Genomic DNA, 25,500 nt, shown 5'->3' with positions numbered 1-25,500 from the left:
GAACACGCAACCTCATGGTTCCTAGTTGGATTTGTTAACCACTGCGCATTGAGGGGAACTTCTGATGCAGGTTTTTATAACCATCCCCAAGCAGGCCAGTGTGATGGCCCCTTTCTTTCCCACAGAGAGCTTGTTGATCACAGCATACCTTGTGTCTTATCAGCTATTTGGCTGCTATTCATGCTCAGATACCCTTTCACTTTCCCTGGAAAGCTGAGGGTATATGACATCTAAATATTAATAAGTGGCATGTCGTATTTAGAAAGCTGTTCTTGCACTCCTTGAAAAAAGAAATGGTAATACTGAAATATTATGCTCTTGGATTGACATTGCTGTAATGTGACTGGCTCATTTGTATTCACGGTGGGCTTCAAAACAAGTATCCCAGTCCACAGATTTTTCTAATTAAATAGCTGGAAAAAACCATCTACCTCTATCTCATTTGAACTTTCTGGAATTGCTCTTTTCCTCTTCTTTTTAATGCATAAATAAAACCTTAAGATTTTAATTTCCCTGTGACTTTCCTTTCCTCATAAATACTACCTGTCTTGACATTTTTTTCATCAATTCATTTAAAAGGAAAGTTTATTACATGATCTTTGTGCTGCAGTGTTAAAAGCAAATTGTGATAATTCCCCATTATTAAGGAATTATTATTAATAAATACTGCAATGCATTGCTATAAAACATTGAAGCATATAATTTTCTTCTCTGCATTAAGCTTCATTATATAAAAAATGTGAAGCTTCACTATTATTTGGTGGTTGTATTTATGAACATTCTTTCAAAGGCAGAACAGTGTGTTAGGGAAATGTAGCCTCTGAAGTTACAGAAACCATTTATTAGCTATTCCACCTTAGGGGATCTCATTTTTTAAGTCTGTAAAATGAGGCTTTTTGTGTGGGGGGGAGTGAGTTCATGTAGTTGCAATGATGAAAGGAGCTGAAAGACTTTTTTCCCTAAAAATTTTGATGGATCATTAATTGACCAACTGATTCAAAAATCTTGAGCACCCACAATAACCCATGCAGGCATGTGTGTGTGGGGGGCATTCCTCTGTTTTGGGTGTTTAAAGTGTGTTTAGTTTTCGTGATTGTGTGTACAATAACCTTTTGATATAGAACTCCTCTTAAATCTGATTATTTCAGTAGAGAAGATTCCTGGAAGTAAAATTACCAGGTCAAAGTGTATGGACTTAAATGTTCTATGCATGTATTTCATAAATGTTGCTTTCCTGAAAGATAACCCAATTTTCCTTCCTAACTAGGAGTTTGAGAACAGCCATCTCTCCATCTCTTACCAGTACTTAACAGCAGTATCTCATTGTTGTCCAAATTGCACACCTGTGGTTAATTATTAAGGCTAAACATTTTCTAATGAATTTATTAACTTGTTCCAATATCCTGAGAATTATGTAATTGTATATGCCTTTCTTTAGATGTTAACTGTTTGTCTTGTCAATTTATAGCAACTGTTTACATATTGCAAGTATTAAACCTTTATAATATTGTTCGCAAGTGCATTTCCTATTTATCATTTTAGATTAATTTTTTAACACCATTATCTGGTAGACAGATGTGCACATTTTTTTTGTGCACAAATACAAATATTAAATATGAGTAGTGGATGTGTAGGCATTTATTATATATTTTTTCTCCTTAAGGTGATTCTTAGATAAGACAAATTTAAAGTCATACTTGCTCACTAAAGATTTCTTTCATTTTATTTATACTTAGAAAGCCCTTCCATTTTTTCCTAGCATGATTTCATGAGAATTCATTTCTTCTCCCTTGGTGTTTTTCATGTAGTGCTGTAATTGTTAACTTGTCTATTTTCTTGTCTAGTAAGACTGTGAACTACAACTTTGTCTCTGAGTCTACCATGTCTAGCTGCTCTCATTAAATGTTGAGTAAAAGAAAGAACAGTAAGGACTCTAAGAAAGATATGCAAGGTTGCAGTCTGAGTGGGGGCCACAGTCTTGTTCCAAGGCTTTGGGAATGACAGATCTTCAAAAGAGGGAGCTCTGGGCAGAAATGACTTCACACACATTTTATGGTGTGGACTCGCTGAATTATTCAGAATATTTGACACCCCACCATGAATCCATGTCAGTCTCCTCCCAAACATACTCCTCCTCCCAGGACGTTTAAACAGCACATGCACCTTTGTTAACGATGCTGGATAGATCAAGAGTTAGGAAGAGACATACCACACCAGACCCTCCTGTGACCAACAGCATTGAAGGACAAGAGCTAAGCTTATGGTGTGACATCATATTTTGCATCAAAAAAGGCTTTGAAGTTAGTCTTGTCTTCTAAAAAGAAAGCAGACTTCTTAAGAGACTCGACCGACTGTGTTATTTGCACCTTATTTCCTGCAATGCCCAGAAAATTGCTGAATATCTATTAGATGCTCCATGAATATCAAGGGATTCTAATTTATTTTTCTTCAGCAGATGCTATTTTAGAATTTTAGGTACAACAGGAGGAATTTTTTTTTTCTTCTCGGTTTTCCAGGATTTTTGTTTTTAACCACCTTTCTTACTTTTCTTTTTCTTTTTTTTTATATATATTCAGGGCTGAGAATAAGTATTCTAAATATAATGCTAAGTCAATTGAATACACAGGCTATTTTTTCAAACTCTCATTTTGGATTCTTGTTTCAGCTCATGGTTTCCTTGTTATTTTATGTCACAGTTAGCTAAGAGTTGGTTAGACGATTCTTGTCTCATCTAAATTCAGCCCCATTTTCCTTTAAATCTGTGAAGGGACTTGTTAGATAAGGACCAATCTTGCTATCTTCTGCTCCAGGCTGGAGGCAGAGAGTAGAGCATCCACAAAAGACCAGGAAGAAAATGAGATGACTGAGCATGAGTGAAGCAACTTGGCGAAGAGTCCAATAGAAGGGATGCTCTGGGGTCTGAGAGTGTGGAGTTGCCATCGCTAAGAGGGCAGAGTGACATGGATCAGAAGTGCTGGGCAACACAAGTCATTGTTTGAGAGGCAACTTCTACTGAGATCAACCCCTGGCTATGCTGGCTGCTTATACGATGAAGAAAAGGAAAGGTAAAAATAACGTGCTTGAAGGCGAGCTTCCCCAATGGGACCTGCTGGTACTACGTCTTCACATCCTCTTTGCCACTTCTAACCACTGGTGTTTTTTGACTCTTCTGTTTTCAGCCTTAGGTATACCCTTCCATAATTTTGCTAGAATTTTTTTTTCTCCAGTTTTTAAAAAATTGTGTTGAAACACACATAACAGAAAATTTATCACATTAATTTTTGTAAAGTGCTCAGTTCCATGGTATTAAGTACATTCATGGTTTTGCTGAATTTTCAGCACTAAAGATATTTCTTCAGGATTTCCTGCCTCAGGCCCATGAGGCCACTGGAAGGCAAAGAAGCTGGCACACGGGATTGTGTGCTTTAGCCTGAAAATTTTTTGTGCATCTTAAAAATTCGGACTAACTCCATTTGGATTTTCTTTTTAAAGAGTCTTAATTGTTTTTGTTGCTGCTGGTAGTGGTTTAAATGTGAGACTGAAAAATAAAACCTGGCTTTGTTGTCAAAGGGGATATTAAAGGAACTTCACTGGTGTGATCTAAAAATCTTTGGACCCTTAGGAATCGAACATTCATCCCACACCAGAGCCGGCTTTCTAAAGTGGTGCTCATTCCTGTGTTGGGAATTTCCAATCTTCTGACGTGTCTCCTAAAGGCAGTGCATGCCATCATGGTGTCCAGTGTGTCTTCCGCGGTGGTCCCAGGGACCCGTTGCAGGCTTCCAGGAAAGCCGTTTTCCCGTTCTGTGCCATGGTTCATCCTGCAGATAATGGCAGCATCTTGAATATCACGGAGGAGCCAAAGGAGTGATGAGATCTGTGTGAGTAGCACCCTAGAACTGTGCTGTCTTCACTTGGTATTGTCACATGGACTAGCCTTGCTTTGTTCTCACAAAGCATCTTGAGTCCAGGGGTCGTCAGTACTTTCTGGATGTTGATGATGTGTGTGGGTAGGAGGTCCTCGTGAATGGACGTGGCTGCTTCAATTTGCCATTTCCCTCCATTTACTCAACCATGAAAACAAACCCAGGAGTAAGCTAAATGGCACTCATAGCCTTCACTGCTGGCTTGGCACAACTTCTGCTTTGCCCCCTTATCCGTGGTTATTTGCAAACTGAAGAATAAGAAAAGGAGAGCCAGCTAAAGGTCTGGACAGAGTGTCATAGGTTGTTTCAACAAAAATCATTTAGGAGGTGTAGATTTCTAGTTTCTTCTGCCCATTCCTATTTCTCCTCTCTTCCTTCTTTCCTCCTGTTTTCCTAGGGCATAAAACATCCCACTGCGTCAACATTGTCTGTCTTTGGTAAATGTCAGTCTACTTTGTGGTCATACCAATCACACGTGTAACTGTTTCTTTGCAGGTGCATTTATTGATAAGATTTAGAGAAAGATACTCTGAAGTTGCTGTTTCTTATATTTGACATGTTGTAGCTAGCAAATGGAGTTCTGGTTTTGGGTACTTTTCAAAATATGGCAGTTTGTACTTCATAATATCCTGCACTTAAAGAACATGATTACTGCTAATTATCATTTAGAAAAAAATTTTTTTTTGCTTGATTAGGGATTTTAACTATGTGTACTCAAATGTAGTGGGTCTTCATTATGTGCATTACTTTCTATTCCACACTGGCTTAAATATTAATATATGGAAATTTAGCTTCATTTGCCATACCTTTTGATGTCAGAAGCATAATCAGTGTAATTGGCTTAGATTGTTTTTTTCTCCTGTTTGTGTTTCATATTATCTAATGTCATTAGTGAGTTGACTACTGAGTGGGTAATCTGCATTTCAGAACTGCTTCTTGAGCACATTATTACCATTGATTTTGATTATTTTAATTCCCCTTCACCCCGGGCAGGCCCTCAAGCTGTGCCATATTATTCAAAGAAGTGCTTTCTTCCATTCAGCCAGCTCTGTCTTTCTGTTTCCGAAAACCCATCAGCATTTTGATAAATGCTCATGTTCTCGCTTGGTCTGGGGCGGGGTGGTGGTGGGCGGCTGGCGAGTTGATTTTCATAACATATGGCTGAGGGTAGGTGGTTCAAGGCTTGTGTGCCTTCCTTCTGAATGGTGGCTAACATGAGAGCTTCTGGTGCCCAGCGGGAACCTGGGCACCTGGCCTGGTCTGCTTGCCAAGACTGAGCAGGGTGCTTGAGGAGCCCAGAGTCGTCTCTGAGCCAGGGCTTCCCAACACCAGGACTCTGCCCTGTAGCTGGTACACAGCCGCCATACCTCTCTTTGCCCTCCTTGGGGCCTGCACGTTTGTCTTTTGCCCTCGGAAGATCATTGCTGGCCTGACTTAGGGATTGGAATCTAGCTTCCTTTTGGTTTTTGAGTGTATTCCAAAACTAACTGTAAAAAGAACCCCACATTAAAGTCTAAGTTTGGCTACGGTCAGCCACAGATTCTGCTAACCCTCTGGCTGGGAGGCTTGTGTTCTGTTTAGCTGGTGGTGGTTATTAAGTCATTTGTAGCTACACAGGATCTTGAAGTTTAGGGCTGCAAGGGAAAGGACCAGTGCCGTCTTTTATAGACAAGAAGACAGAGGCTTAGCGGGGTCGGCAACTGGCTTGAAATGACAGAGCCATTGAGTGGCAAAGGTGAGTGGGAGAGTCCCCCTTTCCCAGGCAGAGCTCTTTCTTTTTAAAAAATTGAAGTATAGTTGATTTACAATGTCGTGCTAGTTTCAGGTGTACAGCGGAGGGATTTGGAGTTTTGGAGGTTTATATTCCATTACAGGTTATTATAAGATATTGGGTATATGCTTTTCCTTCTCAGTGGTACCTTGTTACTGGATGACCAGTGTAGCAACACGTTGTGCACACTTGCTACGCACACCGTCTGTGTGGGTGATTGGCAGCTATATAAGTGTAGCTGTAGTTCAGTGTGTTTTGGGGAAGGGCAGAGGTTTTATAAGGGAAATGCGAAGACAAAGAGTGTAATTAAAAGCTTGTGTGGATGTGTCTACACACATGTATGTGTTAGGGGTCTAGCAAGGAGATGCTGCCTGAATGTGGCCAAAGATGGCTTGGATTAAAGACTTTTCCTCTGAGGTCCCTTGTGGCTCAGAGGGTTAGGGGCCCATCATTGTCACTGCTGTGGCATGGGTTTCCTCCCTGGACTGGGAACTTCTGCATACTGTGGGCATGGCCAAAAAAAAAAAAAAAAAAAAAAAAAAAGTTTTTTCCTCCTTCCTCCCGTTAGGGGAAGCTTCTGGCTTCTCTAGTGCTGGAGGTGTGCAGGAGTTTGGGGCTGAGTGGTCTGAATTCCTTGGAAGGCACTGCCTGGGTGAGACCCCCCGACCCCCTGGCTAGTACTTTTCTCTATTGTGTGGCTTGACCCACGAGCCTGGAAGTGGAGGCAGCTTCCTTGTGGAGGCTAGGGTGGGAGAATTGGGCAGAACTTTTCTGTTTGAAGTCCTATAATAATTAGTTTCGAGCCCACCAAAGTGTAGTTCCTAGTGAATTTAATTATTGGAGGAATTCTTAATTATCAAAACGCTTTTTAAATGTTTTCACCGAGAAGCCTCCGGGGTGCATATTTTGGGCCATAGGACATTAGCGTCCATAACCAGCAGTTCTTCTAACATTTGGTTTAAGGTAATTGGGCTTCATCAAAGGAGGCAAATCTAATTGATCCAGGCAGTATTTTACTGCACATGTCTAGAAATGAGAGTCTTAATCCTAAGTAATCAGTTCCTGCTGTTTCCTCTTTGGGCCAGGCCTCTCCTTGTTGGCTTCTGATACAGGCAAGTGAGTTAATGTCCCTCCCTTCTGAGTCGTGTGGAGAACCTGGGCCCTGATAGACCCAGAAAGGGTCTGCCTCACACCACTTCCCTGTCAGTTCGGTAAAAATCATCAGGCGAGTGGGCTGCTTGGCACTGAGAAAACCCTGGACTGGTCTAAACCTTTGGAGACTGTGTTTTATCTGAGTTGCCAGGGAACATTCCAGCTGAGTGGACCTGGCCACCACGAGATGTCTTTCCTTAGTGAAAAGGACAGAAGGATGGACTAGATCAGTGACTGTTCGACACGTGGCTTTTGCTGCCCAATGAACTATCTGAAATGATTTTGAAAACTGACATAGAATTATCAACATTTCTTTCTGCCAAGTAAGGGCATTAAAAAAGGATCGTGATATCACCTACCATGACCACCACATGTAAGAGACAGTTTATCAATCAAGAATAGCCATTATGTTCAATGAGAAAAACCATTAAAAACTTACTATGATGTCCTTATTTTTCCTCATTTCACCAAAGACTGGTTAAAACTGGCATTTAACTACTGGGCCGAGGGACCTTTTTAGTGTCCCTTCTAGATAAAACGTTGACTTGAATTGAATAAGCATGAAAGGCTCCTTGGGTCATGGTGAAGGGTACATTCATTTCTTCCTTCTCAGCATCTCTTTCCTTGGGTGTGTGCTCTTTCCCAACTCTACCTCCCGCTTCCTCCTCCTCCTCCTCTTCTGACCGTTTCCCAGGTAATCTTTCAAGGGCAGCGAGGCTGTGTGTCACTCTCATGGGTGCCCTTGTCCAAGGGGCTGGTTCTGTACAGAGTGGGGTCATAGTCTCAAGCCTAGCGAGAGCTGTCTTATGCAATATTCATGCTGCAGATTAAAATGTGAACCATCTTTGTTTTGATGGCATCACCAATTCATAGATGCTTTTTGGCTGAATCCTCCAATTAGTTGGGCCCCTACCAAGCCTTGAATATTTTTCTAATTAGTTAGTCTCTGCTGTAGGAGACTAAATCAAAAAACCTTTCTTCATTTAAGATATATTACGTCACTGACTTCTCTTCAACCTATGGGTCTATTACTCTGTCATGGAAATAGATTAATGGGCTGAAAATTTCATTGGAGCCTGTTTTCTCATGAATTTTGCTGATCGGCCTGCTTTTGTTTGGGCCAGAATTTGTAGTTACTGTAGGTCTGCTTGTTTTTCAATACTTGGCTTTCTAGTTTCAATAAAATATTTCCAAAGTATTCAAGATTTGAGGGCAATTAAAAGTATTTCTATAAATTATACAAATAACCCTGGTTTTGATACCCGTAAAATCAGCTGGTTTGGCTTTTTGATAAAGATTACATTCGAGTGTTCCTCATTCAAATGGCTTCTAGGGAACTATTTTATTGGTTAAAATGTAACAAAACATTTTTATTTAGTACATTATATACTTGTATTCTAATCATCATGAAACAAAATACAGCAGATGGACATAGGCATCTCAATTTATTTGCACAGCTTTGACTGCAAAGACGAGCAAGTATCTTTTGACTGATGGAAGAGAATACTGCACAAATTCTTTAAAACTTCAGGTAGTTCTTTTGCTCTTTCTGTAAAAAATGTGATAAAATCTCAGCTAATTTAGGTACCATAATTCCTTCAAACATTTTGGCAGATCTTTTGTTAGGGACGGCTGTGGTATCTCTGGGGTGTTTAGGATCTCCTATGGCGGAAAGTAGAGAAATATTCAGGGGATTTTAAGGTCTTCCCATAAAAACATAGTGGCCCATTATAGTCTGAGTTAAAAGCCAACAAATTCATGGTGATTCTAAGACTTGAGCTTAGCAGTTTGAATCTGAGTAGCAGAGTTCCAGGAGAATGTGAGATCTTTTAAGCTTATGCAAATTCTGTATTTAAAGCATTGGGTTTGCATGAGGATAACCTACCAGCTTTGGCATCTTTGGAAGGGCTCTGCCTTCCCTCACCAGTGGTATCACGGACAGAACATTGAACTTGGACACAGAGGCCTTAGGCTCAGGTCCTGACAGCCTCACCAGCCACTGGCTGGAGAAGGTCTCTCTCCGAGTCACAGTCTTCTCACCTGGGCATGGCCAGACTCCACTTGGGGTTATTGTGAAAATTAGAAGACATCAAGTAGAGAAAAATATTTCATGAGCTGTGGTGCTCCACATAAATATCAAGTATTTGGAATTGTGCTAATCCTGCCAGAAGAAAGTGTGGTTAAGAATTGGTGGGGTTGAGCACATACATCCAGAGCTCTGCATTATCACCTAGCAATGTATGGCTGCCACAGGCACGCTACACAGCCCACCTTGTCTGCCCTGCTATGTTGATTTGATAGCAGTTATGGGGCATCAGTCTTATCATGTAATTATACTCAGTCTTATACTGTCTCCAAGGGGACCCCTTGTCAGGATAGGTATAAACCCAGGGTCTGGAGGCTTGATGGTGATCATTTTGACCTCAAAGTGTAGGCTAATATACCTTGCAAGAGCTAGAGGTAAGAAAGTAAGAATTAAAAGCAAGACTTTTGCCTCAACGTGTTGCCTGCTTAGAGGTGGACAGGTGAACATTTGCCACCATGGCATCTGAGTGTGGAGACCCACGCTTTGTTCTTGGCACTGCAGAGGCAGGCTGCTGGGCTCCTTGGCGGCAATGAACTCCAGCATCTGTTGGGAGTCGAAGCATATATACTTAAATAGAGCTAGTTTCAACTTTTCACTTCCTGGTCATGAGGGATGAACAAACCTAGTAGTACTCTAGGTTTGCAGAAAGTCTTATTTTTCAAGCATTTGAGGTTTGGCTAAATTCTATGTGTGTTTTGCCAGCTTTCCTTCTTTAATAATTAGTATTAAACCCATGTGCATGAATGTGAATAGAAACTTAATAGCCATTTAAATATTTATTTACCCTTAATTCATCCAAAAGCTGTACTGAGTAAGGGCTGTTATATCTTATACAGAGTCTTTGAAGGTAGTTTATGAAACCGTTTCTTTTCATAAGATATAAGACCAACTTCATCCCTTCTCTCTCCACAGAGAAATCTGGATTAGGACAGGATCCTAATTCCAAAGCCATGATGCTTATGTCAGGGTTTGAACAACACGAAGTGAGTGCTCCCTCTTCTTAATTGCAGCTGACTTTGAGGCAGTTGTTTTGGTGAAATCCCTAAATGGATTTTTGAGAAACCACATGCTCTCTTAGAAAACATTATTCTCCATCACTAGGTCTTACTTTCAGTTGCCAGAGCATGGAAAAACAATTTCCGTGGCCCATCATTTTTTTTTTTTTCTCCACATACAACACACAGATTAGTTCCAGGCAGCAGGAGATGAGTCCAAAGAGAAATGGTGATTTCCGAATAATTCTTAACCTTCTCATTGTCCACTAACCCATCTGTGTCTCTCTAAAGCTTTTTGCTGTACTAACTACATCAGCAATATTGATTTCAAGGAACAGGCATTATTTGTTAATGACAAAACGATGGTGTTATGTTGCTCTGGTCACAAGGTACTGTTCCATTCAAAACAGTTTGTTCTGGGAGGACAGTGGGAGCAGACCCAAGATTACAGATGTTAGAGCTGAGGGTGAGGGTGGGGGAGATTTAGTGATTGTCCAGTCAAGTCCCCCTGTTCTCAAAGGGTTTGAAATACTAAATGAAACAAATATAAGCTTAGGCATCTGGTAGGCATAGAATAAATGCCTTTGAACTAAGGCATTAATATTAAAGATCATGCTCTCTTTATGCTTGAGGAATTATAAGTATTAAATTGAAATGAATATGTAGAAAAGAAGCACAGCTCTTTAGTCTTAGGCCTTCCTCCACTGTCCTTTGTCTACACAACAAAGCTATGTTTCCTTGAACTGAGAGTGAATTTTGTACCTCGCTGTCAGTTAATGTAATTCCATAAAAGTGGATTTCATAGAAGTGTTAGACTGGAGGACAGCAAATGGATCCCAGATCACTAGGTATTTGGTCACGACTTTTTTTTTTTGGTCTTTTTTGGCATTTCTTGGGCCACTTCCCGTGGCATATGGAGGTTCCCAGGCTAGGAGATGAATCGGAGCTATAGCCACCAGCCTACGCCAGAGCCACAGCAACTCAGGATCCAAGCTGCGTCTGCAACCTACACCAGAGTGCAAGGCAACACCAGATCCTTAACCCACTGAGCAAGGCCAGGAATCAAACCCGCAACCTCATGGTTCCTAGTCGGATTCGTTAACCGCTGTGCCATGATGGGGACTACATATTTGGTCATAATTTATGGAAGTGTTTACCTTAGAAGTTATATAATTTACATTTTTAAATTCCACTGTTTATTTTGAGGTAATTACAGATTTACATACAGTTATAATAATACAGACGTAGCCCCCAAAAGGCAGCATCTTGTAAAACTCTAGTTAAGTACCATAACTAGGAACTAGGATATTGGCATTAATATAGCCAAGATAGAGACTTTTTTTTTTTTAAGAGGTATAACTGACATTTAACACTGTATGAACTTCAGGTGTCCAACATAAAGATGCAATATTTGTATACATTATGAAATGATCACCGCAGTATATCTAATTAGCATCTGTCACCATAAATAGTTTTTTTTTCTTGTGATGAGGACTTTCAATATTTACTCTTGTGATGAGGACTTTCAATATTTACTCTTAGCAGCTTTCAAATATGCAGCACGGTATGATAAACTACAGTCACCATACTGTACATTATCACATCCCCATGACTTACTTATTTTAAAACTGGAAGTTTGTACCTTCGGGCTCCCTTCACCCATTTCACCCACCATCCACCCCTCATCTCTGGCAACCCCCAATCTCTTCTCTGTTATCTAGGATCATTTTATTTGTTTTGGTTGTTGATTCCGTATGTAAGTGAGATCATACAGTATTTGCCTTTCTTTATCTGACTTCATTTAGCATAATGCTCTCAAGATCCATCCATGTTGTGGCGAATGGCAAGGTTGCATTTGTTTTTAAATGGCTGAATAATATTTTGATGTATGTATGTATCACATCTTCTTTACCCATTCATCCATTTGTGGACCCTTAAGTTGTTTCCATAGCGCTGCAATGAACTTCGGGGTGCACCTATCTTTTTGAATTAGTATTTTCGTTTTCTTTGAATAGACATCCAGAAATGGAATTGTTGGATTGTATGGTAGTTCTATTTTTAAATATTTTGCAGAACCTCCATATTATTTTCCGCAGTGGCTGCATCAATGCGTTCCCACCAACAATGCACACAGGTTCCCTTTCCTCCACATCCTCACCAACACTTGTCATTTGTCTTTTGGATAATAATATAGCCATTCTAACAAGTGTGAGGTGATCTCATTGTGGCTTTGACTTGCATTTCTTTAATGATTAGTGATATTGAGCATCTTTTCATGTACCTGTTGGCCATTTGTATGTCTTTGGAAAAAAAAGGTCTATTCAGATCCTCTGCTCAGTTTTAAATTTGATCATTTGTATTTTTGCTATTGAGTTGCATGAGTTCTTTATATATTTTGGATATTGACTCCTTCTCAGATATATAATTTACAAATATTTCTCTCATTCAGTAGGTTGCCTTTTCACTTTGTTGTTGGTTTCCTTTGTTGTGCAGAAACTTTTTTCTGTGATATCGTCTCACTTTTTTTTAATAATGATTTTTGTTTTTTCCATTATAGCTGCTTTACAGTGTTCTGTCAATTTTCTACTATACAGCAAGGTGACCCAGTCACATATACATGTATACATTATTTTTTCTTGCATTATCATGCTCCATCATAAGTGACCAGACATAGTTCCCAGTGCTACACGGCAGGATCCCATTGCTTATCCATTCCAAAGGCAATAGTTTGCATCTATTAACCTCACTTGTTTATTTTTGCTTTTGGAGTCAGATTCCAAAAAATCATCACCAAGGTGGATGTCAAGGAGCTTATTGCCCATGTTTTCTTCTAGGCATTCTATGGTTTCAGGTCTTATGTTCAAGTCTTTAATCCATGTGGAGTTAATTTTTGTGTATGGTATGTGATAGTGGTATGGTTTGAGGATACACTACTCTCCCCTTATCCATGATGTCTCTTTCCAAGATTTCAGTTACTTGTGGTCAGCCTCAGTCCAAAAATATTAAATGGAGAATTCTAGAAATAAACGATGCCTTAGTTTTAAATTTCATGCCGCTCTGGGTAGTGTGGTGAGATCTCCCATCATCCTGGTCTGTCCCACCCGGGAAGTGAATCATCCCTTTGTCCTGCATACCTTGCCCTTTAGTCACTTAGCAGCCCTCTGGGCTATCAGATTGTTTGGTATTGCAGTGCTTGTGTTCAGGTCACTCTTATTTTTACCGAATAATGGCCCCAAACATAAGAGTGATGATGCCGGCAATTCGAATATGCCAAAGAGCAGCCATAAAGTGCTTCCTTCAAGTGAAGGCATGAAAGTTCTCAACTTAATAAGGAAAGAAAAACAATCATACACTGAGGTTGCTAAGATCTGTGGTAGGAACAAATCTACTGTCTGTGAAATTGTGAGAAGAAAGAGCAAGGTGCTAGTTCTGCTTTTGCAATCTCGAACTGCGGAATTACAACTTCAGTGTGTGCTAAGCGCTAAGATGGAAAAGCACATTTGTACACTAAGATATTTTGAGAAAGAGAGACCACATGTAATACTTTCACTACAGTATCTAAATTGTTCTATTTTATTATTATTATTATTATTTTTTTTGTTGTTGTTGTTGTTGCTACTTCTTCGGCCGCTCCCGCGGCATATGGAGGTTCCCAGGCTAGGGGTTGAATCGGAGCTGTAGCCACCGGCCTATGCCAGAGCCACAGCAACGCGGGATCCGAGCCACATCTGCAACCTACACCACAGCTCACGGCAACGCCGGATCGTCAACCCACTGAGCAAGGGCAGGGACCGAACCCGCAACCTCATGGTTCCTAGTCGGATTCGTTAACCACTGCGCCACGACGGGAACTCCCCTATTTTATTATTAGTTATTGCTGTGAGTCTCTCACTGTGCCTAATTTATAAAATAAAGTAGGTATGTATGAAAAAACAGGTACTGTCCTTGGTTTCAGTCATCTCCTGGGAGTCTTGGGACATACTCCCCCTCAGCTAATGGGTGACAATTGTATAGAATGTTTCTACCACCACAGGGTGCCCAGGAGTTGTCCTTTTATAGCCACACCCTCTCCCCTCCTTCTCTAACCCCTTAACCTTTGGCAACTGCTAATCTGTCTTTCACTTACATGTTTTGTGTGTGTGTGTGTGTGTGTCTTTTTAATTTCAAGAAGGTTACATTCATGGCATCATATAGTTTGTAACCTTTTAGGATTGGCTTCTATCATTCAGCATAAGTCTCTGGAGATTTATCCAGGTTGCTACATACATCAATATTATATTCCTTTTCACTGCTAGGTAGTATTCCACATTATGGATATAACACAATTTGAAGGATATTTGGGGTTCTAAGATTTCCATTTGGTTTTTCCTAATATTTTCTGTTTCTTTAATAAGGGTTTCTTTTCTGAGACTTTTTTCATTGGTTCTCAAGCATGGTTGTAATTGCTCACTGTTGAAACATTTGATGATGCCTGCTCCAACATCTTCATCAGACAGTTCAAACAGCTCTGCCATCTCACTGTTGTTGGCATCTGTTGATTATCTTTTCTCAGCAGTTTGTGGTCTTCCTGGGTCTTGGTACGATGAGTGACTTTTGACTGAAGCCTGGATGTTTCAGGTATTGTGTTGTGAGATTCTGAATCTTATCTCTACCTTCTGTTTTAGCTGGCCTCCTCTGATGTCACTCCAGCAGGTGAAGGGGAGAAAGCACCTCGTTATTAGCAGGTGGAAATCCCACTTTCTATACTGTGCCTCTAATGACACCCCAGGGCTCTCCTTATAACTAGGCAGGCATGGGGGCTGCAACACCTGGCTGTCTCCCTGGCAGGAGTGGGGTGGGGCTGTAGGGTCTTCACTGACAGCATGAGAGGGGAGGTGGTCATGATGCAATCATTGACTCTTCACAAGGTTACCTGGGCCAACACTCTTGCAGGGGAGGGAGGGCCACCTTATTACTGCTCACCTAGGGTTATGGTCCAGAGAATGGGGTTTGTTATCATTCAGCAGGAATAAAAGTCTTGCTTCCCTGGTTGGCACCTCATTTGGACCTCTATAAGATGCAAGTTTAGGGAGGCTTCCTGCAGACTTTGCTGGCATGGGTGGGGGCAGGGCCACCTTTTTTTTTTTTTCTCCTGTGGTATTAGGTTGGATAAGTGCAGTTATTGCCTAAAAGTTTTATCTTACTAGGGTGCCTCTTTCCTGGTCCTTTGGCTTAAGAGAGCAGACTCTTGTGGTTCTGGCTTGTGGATGCTAGTATTGCTGGGCTGCTTGGTTCTTCAGCTCCCAGTCTGAGATGGATGAGGCAAAAGAGAACTTGGGAAACTTAACCCCTATTTTGTTCCTTGGGTCTTGAACTCCCTAATGTTTTCCTTCCTCTATTTCCTAGTCTTCTGTGTTTTAGACATCAAGTTTGGGCTTTCTTTTGGTTGTGAGAAGGATAGGGAAAATTGTCTCCTCTACCTCCCCATGTTCACATTCTATTATTTTTAAATTGTAGTCAATTGTTATTCCCCCAATACATTTTTTTCTTCTGTACAGCATGGTGACCCAGTTACACATACATGTATACATTTTTCTTACACTATCATGCTCCATCATAAGTGACTAGACATAGTTCCCAGTGCTATACAACAGGATCTCATTGCTAATCCGTTCCAAAGGCAGTTTTAAACAGGGAGAGATGACCTTGGCGTTGGAGAGTCAAAGTATTTTTTCATGATTCCTGTTGACTGGGAATCAACAGTTTTGTTTTTAACTCTTGGGCTTGAAGAGATTAATATAAACATTTAATATAACAGTTATTGCTTTTGAAACCCCCTCCACAGCCCCAACACTTGCCATGTTTCACTTTTCATTAGGGGAAATCATTTGCAGTTTGGTGCATTTTGGCCAGTCCTTCCAGAGGAAAGCACTGGGAAGTGTCCCAGCCTTGGGGAAGGCTCTTATTTTCTGACGGTTCCCATTATTTCTGCCATCCATGTCTTCAATCTTCATAGGCATTGTGGCTTACCAGCAATTTTATTTTACCACTCAACTCAGAAAAGGATTGTGCAGCAAAACATTTCTCATGAATAAACTTTGGGCCCATTAAAAATGATCATTATCCGGAAAACTTCTGGAAGACCAGTTTGTAACCCTGCTGTTTGCTTTGTCCTGAAAGCCTGTATTTACACATTCATACACACGCATATGCATGGACAGGGGCTCCAACCTAAAAATTGGCTGTTAGCATTCACGCTTTATTGAACCAATAAATTTTGAGTTTAACATTTTAGTCAAATTGAATGCCAAGTGTTTCATTTCAGGCTCTAGTGTCCATAGTGACAGGGCTTTAAATCTACTACCTCTGCATCTGGAGCTTGTTAGATGTTTATAGTTTGAAGGAGCCAAATGTCAACGGCACCTTTGGTCCATGGAGAGATTCAGTGGAACAAGTAGTTGCCCGGCCTCGGTGAGGCAGGAGCTGGCACCAGAGGGCTAGGTCCTTGCAGATCTGTGTTGTGTAAGAAAGGCCTTGGCCAGGGGGAGATTGCCTGGGCTTAGAGTTACATATTTGCTCGTAATTCGCCTCCATGGTACCAGGAATTTGTTCTTAGAGATAGGCATGACAAATTTGATGATGGAAGGACCAGCATAGTCTATCTGGAATAGCACCAACCAATGGCACCTCCTGTGATGGTGGAATGTTCTGTATCTGTGCTGACCATCATGTTGCTGCAGAGCACATGAAAGGTAGCTAGTGCAATGGAGGAACTCAGTTTTTATTTAGTTAAATATTAACATTTTAATTTGTTTTTTGGCTGTGCCCATGGCATGCAGAAGTTCCTGGGCCAGGGATTGAACCTGAGCCACAGAAGTGACAACACCTGATCCTTAACTGCTAGACCACCAGGTCACTCCCTAAACATTTTAATTTTTGATGGGCACATGTACCCACCTAGTGGGTACATGTGACCACATCTGGAGCCAAGCCAGGTGTGAAGAAACACTAGGAATCAGTTCCACTTTTACCCATAATTACCAGCATGACAATTTTTTATTTATTCACCCATTCATCTACCCACCAACCGCTGGAATGTACGTTAAGTGTTCCTACAGCAAGGCACTGAGATAACTGGACAATACACAAGCACTTGTTATTCCCAGTCTTCTTCCTGGTTCAAGATGCCCTATTGACCCAGCTGGGTCTTAAAAACATCATGAGAAGACGTGGACTGTGGATTCTACCTGAGCTGTGCCACCTCTTTGGCATGTTAATCTCTCTGAACCTTGACTGCTTCATCTATAATGTAAGATTAACAACCCCCCCCCACCCCGCGATGGTTAATTTTGTGTCACCTTGGCTGGACCATGATATCCCAGTACTTGGTCGATCATTATTCTGAATGTTTCCGTGAGAGTGTTTTGGAGGAGATTTATGTTTAATTTGGTGGGCTTCTGTAAAGCAGATCAAGCACCACAATGTGAGTGTGTGCCATTCCATCAGTGCGTCCCATTCTCAGGCAGACGGCCTTTAGACCATCTCTGTCAGCTCAGCTCTTCCAGCACATGGCCCTTAGACCACAGCTGAGACTTTTTCCTAAGGCTCCAGGTTATGGGTTTCCCCATCACACTTTAGACTCACCCAGCCTCCATGGCCATGTGAGCCAAGTATCCTGCCAGACTGCATGCCATGGGGAGGCCGTTACTCCCCAGGAGACTGAGCTGCTCTTGGGAAGTAGAAATGGACTCCAAGCAGACCGTCAACCACCATGGGCTACAACAGTGCTGCTCAGAATGCAGTCTGCAGACTGGGACTGCTCTGCAAACCTTTGTGCCCCATCAGGGATGCAATAAGTTTAGAACCTGAGGACCAGTATTTGGAAATTTACCTCTTGACACAAGAAACTTTATGTTCATTGAATCTAGTATTAAGAGTTTAGACTTCTATTAGGTCTTTTTATATCATTTTTTCCCACGTACTAATTTTTACTGTATTTTACAATAGTATCCGGCTGTGAAGGATTTTTTCCCCCCAGTTTAAGAATGAATGTGTAATCTACCTAGAATAAAAGTCACCCCCCCCATTTTTTTTGTCTTTTTAGAGCTGCACACCCGTGGCACATGGAGGTTCCCAGTCTAGGGGTCTAATTGGAACTAGAGCTGTGCCACGGCCTATGCCACAACAAGGCCACATTCGAGTGGCGTCTGTGGCCTACACCACAGCTCATGGCAACGCCGGATCCTTAACCCACTGAGCAAGGCCAGGAATTGAACCTGCATCCTCATGGTTCCTAGTTGGATTCATTAACCACTGAGCCATGACGGGAACTCCCCAAAGTCCCCCTTTATAGCGTTAATTTTGGCAAGTGTATGCAGTTTGGTAGCCATGGTCAAGATATAGAAAGTTTCTATCAGCCCCTAAAATGTTTTTCTGCCCCTTTGTGATCAATTCTTCCCTTTCACCACTGCAAGCTCCTGGCAGCCACTGATCTGTTTTCTACACTTCACTCTACTTTGCTTTTTGCAAAAATACCATATAATGGAGTCATCTATTACAGAGCCCTTCAAATTTTTCATTTAAATTTTTTAAAAGCAACTAATTGACATAAAACATATTGATTTCAGGGGCACAATGACTTCATACTTGTATCCAATATGTCACCTTTTGAGCCTGGCTTCTCTTACTCAGCATGATACATTTGACATTTGCCCAGTGTTGTTGTGCCTGTTATTAGTTGGTTTCTTTTTATTGTAGGGTAGTATCCTGTGGACATCCCAGTTTGTGTTTCGATTCCTCAGTTAAGATACATTGGAGTTGTTTCTAGTTTTAGGCAATTTTGAATAAATCTATACCATAAATGCTTGGGTATAGGTTTTTACGTGCACATAGGTTTTTATTCCATTTGAGTAAATACCAAGAAGGGAATTGCTGAGTCATATGTTTAAATTTGTAATATACTGCAAAACTTTTTTTCAAGTTGGCAGTACCATTTTACATTGTAACCAGCAATCAATCAGAGTCTCAGTGCTATATATCCTTGCCAGCACTGTTATTGCTGGTTTTTAAAATTTCAGCTTTTGTAATAGGCTCTCATTATGGTTTTATTTACTTATTTTTTGGCTGTGTCCACAGCATGGAAGTTCCCTGTCAGGCATCAGACCTGCGCCACAGCAGTGACTTGAGCTTCTGCAGTGACAGCATCGGATCCTTAACCTTCTGGGCCACAAGAGAACTCCATCCTTCTGGTTTTAATATGTATTTTACTAATAATGTTGAGCATCTTTTCCTGTGATTATTTTACATCTGTGTATCTTCTTTGGTGAAGTGTCTTCTCATATCTTTTGCTGACTGAAACAAAATTAGGTTGTTTTCCCATCACGGAGTTGTGAGAATTCTCTGTATATCCTCGATACGAGTCCTTTAGCTGATATGTGCTTTCCTCGCAGGCTCTTTGTCTTTTCATTCTCTTAACAGTATCTTTGAAGAACAGGAGTTCTTAATTTTGATGAACTCTATCAATTTCTCTCTTCATGCCTCATGTTTCTGGTGTCATATTCAATTTTCTAGAAGTTTTTTTAGGTCTAGATTTTACATTTAGGTCTATGATTTAAATTTTGTGAAGTGTGGATGTTCCTTTCTCTTCCTTCCAACTTCTTTTCTTTGCATCTGACTATCCCAATTGTTTGAGTGCTATTTGTTGAAAAGATTGAAAATAAACCAACAGACAAACAACGGTCCTTCAGCAAGGATAGCTAAGGTGCACTGACCTATCCAGCAGTTTCATTGAGCTGCTGCTCCGAGACCATTAGGATGCTCACATGTCCTTCGAGGGAGCCTTAGCTGCTCACCTTTCACTAAAAGTGCTCTCAGGCTGGATTAGGAAGGCAGAATGAGCTCAGACCTGATTAATCCAACAATAACTTTTTAGCTCTGTTTGGAAAATAAAAGGCATTCGCAGACAATATAAAGTTTTCTTTCTTTTTTCAGTCTTTGGACAATTGAGCTTGCAATTTTTCTTCCCAATGCATTCCAAATCTGACTGCTGGAGAAATTGGATAAAGATTTCCTTCTATCCTCAGTTTTATCACATACTGCTCTGTTCCAAATAGTTGGAAACAGCTGGATTTTTCATTAATCTGTGGGAAGCTTGGAAATTGCCAGAGGCTGGCAAACAACTCAAATCTATGTGTGAAATGCTACATCTAATTCCGGAAGAGAAAGCGTTACAGCTCAGATGGCACCGGTTAGGTCTCCTGTGGAGGGATGTTTGGCAGTAGGAAGTATTTCATTTGTCAGGGTGGTCGTGCTCCCATTTCTGGAGGAGAAACTGAGGACTGAGCTCTCATGTTGGCACTTAAATCATTAGGCCAGCCTATGAGTTGGCATGCGAATAACTATGCCACGGTTCCCATCGTAACCCAGTACTGGTGGGAAGGACTCAATATTGCTAGAAAGTACACTTCATCACAGGGAGATTAATCAGTTATTCTTGGCACTCTTAAGTTTGTTCTGAAATTGAGGCTAACTCAAAAGGGAGATAAGCGTATTTCTCTGCTTCCTCTTTCATCTGCAAGGCTTTAGGCTCTATGGACTTCATCAGCTCATGACACGGTACAGTAACAACAACTAGATATGTTGATTTCAGAGTCTGCGGGGCCCTGTTGAGTTGTCTGGAAAAATCAGAAATTCTGTGTTCTAATTTGAGAATATTTCCCAAAGTGACAAAAGGCCGCATATTCTGGTTTGAACATCGGTGACTTTTTCCCTTGTCTACACAGAAAGGATCATTGTGTGACACTGAGAAGTCAGACATTGTTTGGTTAATTGAATGCTCCCGTCTTTGAGGTAGTCTTCAAATAAACTCCAACTGGGGCCAAACCTTTCCTGTACCTATCTTAGAAGATTTGTTTGTTTTTCTTTTTTGGAATTAAATGTACTCAAACTCAAAGAGGGGGATTTGTTATGAGGACATAGAATGTGTCATGAAATCTGAGAGTAAGTGTTTTCTCCAGGAACCTCGAGGGACCAGTATAGTGGGATAACTCCTTTGTCCTACGGGAGCCTCGTTTTCCCATCTCTGCCTTTCTCTGGGTGCCCACTTTCCCTCCCTCTCACTGGCCTGCTCCCCTTCATTTCCTTTTGAACTAATATGGTTGTCCCAGACTCAGCTGTTTATCACAACTCTGTTTAGTTGCCCAAAGTAGACACATGAAACCCCTGAGAAGGCCCACGACCCCATGAGGCCCCTGCATTTCCCAGTCCTTTTTCCCGGCCAGAGTCCCCATCAGAAGGGATCATGTTCTCTAAAAAGACATGTGGCACGTCAGGCAAGCTGGCCAACAGGCCAACTGCTCGACTTCCCTATGGCACGGTTACAGATACACAGTGGCGGAAGTGCTAAATGACATGAATACTGAGCACTGGAAAGAAAGATTCCCAAGTAGCTTTACTCTCAACTCTTGGAGTCACAAAACAGACCAAGGGGATGGGGGAGACTGTGTGACTGCAGCAGGCGACCCTAGAGAGAAGGGTTCTCATAGTCTGTCTCTATCTATGTTGGCTTTACAGTGGCTTATACGGCAGAATTCATCAGATAACCATCTAAACTGGTTTAGTGTGGCCACTGTCTTCCTGGCAACTGGGACCTATACTGCTCACAGGGAATCATCATCAACCTCGTTCAGGTAACTAACTGGCACCACTAAATGGTGATGCTGCCTTCAGCATAGCATGGACCTTCTACAGACTAACCAGGAGACGTTCCTTGTAGAGAAAGAAGATGGGGGAAGACTGACAAAGTCACTTTATGACTTAGAATCTGTCCAAGTGGATTTGCTCTTCCAATAAACGAGTGAAAATGGCCTCATCACAGTCCTCATTCCACTGGCCTCTCCATTTGTAATTTTTCCTTTTCCATTGGTATCTTTTCGCCATTTGGAATCCTTCTTATGCCTTTGACAGGACAGGGGCTCCTGGGCCCTTCCTTACCAGGTGCTCTATTGGGCTGGTGTCTGCACATGTGGGCAAGGGTGCCACCCAAAAGGTACCACCTTTCTCTAGAGACAGTGAGGTAAAGCCCCAGCCATCCTGAGAGGCTGGGTCTGTCAGCTGAGTCAGAGTTTGATGGTGGGAGGAAAGAATGTCAGAGGCTGGAGAAGTCAAGAGTTCATGGGTGGCTACGTGTGTAGGAAGAAGTGGTGGGGTGCGGGGGAGATTAAGGAGCAACGGCAAGTGGGGGAACTCAGGATATGTGGAAGAGAGCAAGTCGGTGGGACTGGTGTCCCCTGAGGAGGGGAGGGGAAGAGGGGGCTGGTGTTCTAGGGGACGAGACAGTCTGTGCACCCATCTCCTGACATAGAATCCAACCTTTGATTCTAACCTGCTGCCCCCGCCACTGCCTGCCACGTGTTACTCATTAATCAGCTGGTATGGGAATGAGAGCAGCATGGTGGGAAGGGGCAGACAGGAAACATCCCTGGATGGCAGCTTTAGTCTGATCCTCCAGGGAGCCCTGGAGTCAAGCTTGACTTCAGCGTGTGTCCGACTCAAGGTGAAGAATTGGCTTCCACGAGCCTAAGCCTTTCAGTCATTGGTTGGACACTCCCACAATGGGGTTCTAACTGGTTTCTAAAATCGGAGAGACCTTTCACAGCCTGTCTCTGGAAAGACTATCTTGTATAACTTAGTGCTCAGGTCTTTAAAAAGTGTTGACATATAGTACAGATTGTTTCCTGCAATATACTCAATTCATTCACGCACCAAACTTTCATTGGATGCCTTCTATGCATGAGAGGTGTGCCAGGCACTGGGAATGCATGAGAGATGTGCCAGGCACCACGGTAGTCCTGTTTTCTAGGTAGTTGAGGAGACCAAAAAAACCCATTAATTCTTAAATAATAGAGCTTAAGAGCTTAAGAGGAGGATGCCTGTCTTATAATGGACACACAGCTTTGGTGCCCTTTGATCAAACTTCCACACAAAACCAAAGAACTGAATTGCCTCTTTCCTAGACTTTTTTCATTATCTATTATCATCTCTTCTTAGCTATTGAGATAAAGTCAAATCAACCACAGGCTTGAAGAACAAGTTCTCCAGGAAATCAAGCTTTGAGGAAAAAAGGCATGAGTTCTCTATTTATTCAGTGAATTCTCAAAAAGTCATATTCTCTTTTCATTTTTTTTAAGAGGTTCTTTTTTCTGCTGGACACTTCCTGGTGTCTTATGTAAATAGACAAGTAGATAAAGACATAGATGTTTATTAAGTACTTACTATGTGTCAGATACTATGCCAGATACAAGGAAAACTATCCCTACAGAAGACCCCTCTAGGGGGTTCTTATTAACATTAGGTTTGGAAAAAAAGCTCATGAAAAATTTCCAGGCTGATTCAAAGACATGAAGTGTGTGTTTGTGACCCATCAACAGAGTTTTTTTTTTTTTTTTTCTTTTTGCCATTTCTTGGGTTGCTCCTGCGGCATATGGAGGTTCCCAGGCTAGTGGTCCAGTCGGAGCTGTAGCCGCCAGCCTACGCCAGAGCCACAGCAATGCAGGATCCAAGCCCGTCTGCGATCTACACCACAGCTCACGGCAACGCCAGATCCTTAACCCACTGAGCAAGGGCAGTGATCGAACCCGAAACCTCATGGTTCCTAGTCGGATTCGTTAACCACTGAGCCACGACGGGAACTCCCAGAGCTCCTTTTAAAGTATGGGAAGTGCTTCTCCTGCACAAGGCTGTGGGGCTGGGAGAAAACTGTGCCAGCCAGGGTCTGTGTCTTCTCAGCACCCAGGCATAGCATACCAACAGCCCTCCCAACAGGAGCCATGGAGGATTCCTGGAATGGCCCTAACCCACGTGACTGCTGCTCAGTCCATCCACTCCATCCTGCTTCCGGGCTCCATAGGAATGCTTTGGATAATATGGTAGGAAGCAGTGGGGTGGTGAAGGGAGAGGACTGCTGAAAACACTGACAGATTCTTTTCGTGTCCATTGTCATTAAAAAAAAAATAGAGAAAACAGAAACTTTGCTTTGGACGAGAGACAGAAAGTAGGTCACTAAAAGCTAGTCTGCCTTTCCTTCTTCACTGTATTTTGGGGAGGCAAGAGGGATTGTGAAAAGCTGGTGCTAAATTTTTATGATGGTAACCAGCCCTTTAATATTTTTTTCGCTGCGGGGGGTGGGGGAGCACCTGCGGCATGTGGAATTTCCCAGGCCAGGGATCGAACCTGTGCCAGAGCATCAATACCAGATCCTTAACTGCTAGGCCACCAGGGAACTCCAACCCTTTAATCTTAAAATTATAATGGTCATAAAAACACCAAGAATAGCCATAAAGAAAATGCTGACCCAGAGGCACATGTCTGAATCCCTTTCAAAGCAAACCTGAGGGAGTTGAATAGAGGGCTGGAGGGGGGTGTATCTGAAAGTGTGATCCCGGACTTGGTGCTCTCAGATTGAATAAAGATGAGTACAGCAAGGGAGTAAACCACCAGAATAGTCATGCAGCCAAGTCATGTCTTGATCTCTGTCTGTGAGATGCGGGAACCTCCACACATTGTGGGTGAAGTCAATCAGAGCCTGGTGGCGTTGTCAGCCGGAGTCAGCTCTGTGTCTGACCTTCAACTGTATGTCTAGAATCTGTGTCTTAATGTAAATTGGCTTATGGCTGTGTCTTCCCTTGGGGAATAAGCTTCCATTGGCCAGATGGCCGGCTGACCCTGGTCAAAGTAAACATATGGTAGGTTATAGCCGTCGTGCTCACAAGAATAAATACACCGATATAAGAGCCCACAGAACAAAAGGGTCAGTGCCATAAATAGCGAGCCTCTTTGACAGGACCTCTTTGACAAGAGATTGCCGGGAAAGTAAAACTTTGGGGGAAGGGCTACTGAGAATTAAGGAAGAAGAAAACACATCATTGCATGCTGAGCACTGTAGACAGGGTATGGGGGGGGGGAGATGGAGGAAAAATAAGGTCTGGATACAGATTGTCCTGTGAAGTTGTTCTTTTTCATCTTTTTAGGGCTACACCCAGGGCATATGGAGGTTCCCAGGCTAGGGGTGGAACCGGAGCTATAGCTGCCAGTCTATACCACAGCCACAGCAATGCAGGATCTGAGCCACACCTGCAGCCTACAGCACAACTCATGGCAATGCTGGATCCTTAACCCACTGAGCAAGGGCAGGGATTGAACCTGCATCCTCATGAATGCTAGTCAGATGTTTCTGGGAACTCCCTGTGAAGTTCTTCTATGGTGGAATTAACAGTTGGGACAGCAGGATAGCTGTGTGTCCAGTGGCTTTGGTTAACTTCCATATTCTTTGGAGAGTGGTTGCCTTAGTTTGGGTTTCCTCAGAAGATGCTAAGGCAAGGATTAAAGTGCAAGTTGTTGATCTAGGGAACACCGGCAGGGGATCGGGGAAGTGAGACAGGAGTGTGAAAGGGAAATCCTTAATGAGTGTGTCATCAAGCAGCTGCCACTCTGGGTGACTGCACCTCACCCCCTCTGGGGAAGCTATGGCAGCAGGGGTTGAAAACAAACCCTCAGACTCATCCCACCCAAAGGGCAAGGGAACCAGGGTACATA

General features: G+C 42.1%; 1 long non-coding RNA gene across 4 annotated transcripts in view; it reads left to right on the top strand.

The window, feature by feature from the left end:
- LOC102165717 overlaps positions 540-25,500 on the top strand; it is a 101,207-nt gene continuing 76,246 nt past the window's right edge. For 3 of the 4 annotated variants that reach the window (XR_002341748.1, XR_002341747.1, XR_002341746.1), the window contains exons 1-2: positions 540-3,881; positions 21,481-21,596. This is a non-coding gene — a long non-coding RNA (uncharacterized LOC102165717). The remainder of the gene's footprint in view (positions 3,882-21,480; positions 21,597-25,500) is intronic. The other variant, XR_002341749.1, reaches the window with a different exon arrangement.

The sequence above is a fragment of the Sus scrofa genome, chromosome 2 (genome assembly GCF_000003025.6).
Source record: "Sus scrofa isolate TJ Tabasco breed Duroc chromosome 2, Sscrofa11.1, whole genome shotgun sequence".
Classification (NCBI taxonomy): Eukaryota; Metazoa; Chordata; class Mammalia; order Artiodactyla; family Suidae; genus Sus; species Sus scrofa.
The sequence above is the reverse complement of the archived record's forward strand: the minus strand, read 5'-3'. Positions and strand labels throughout refer to the sequence as shown.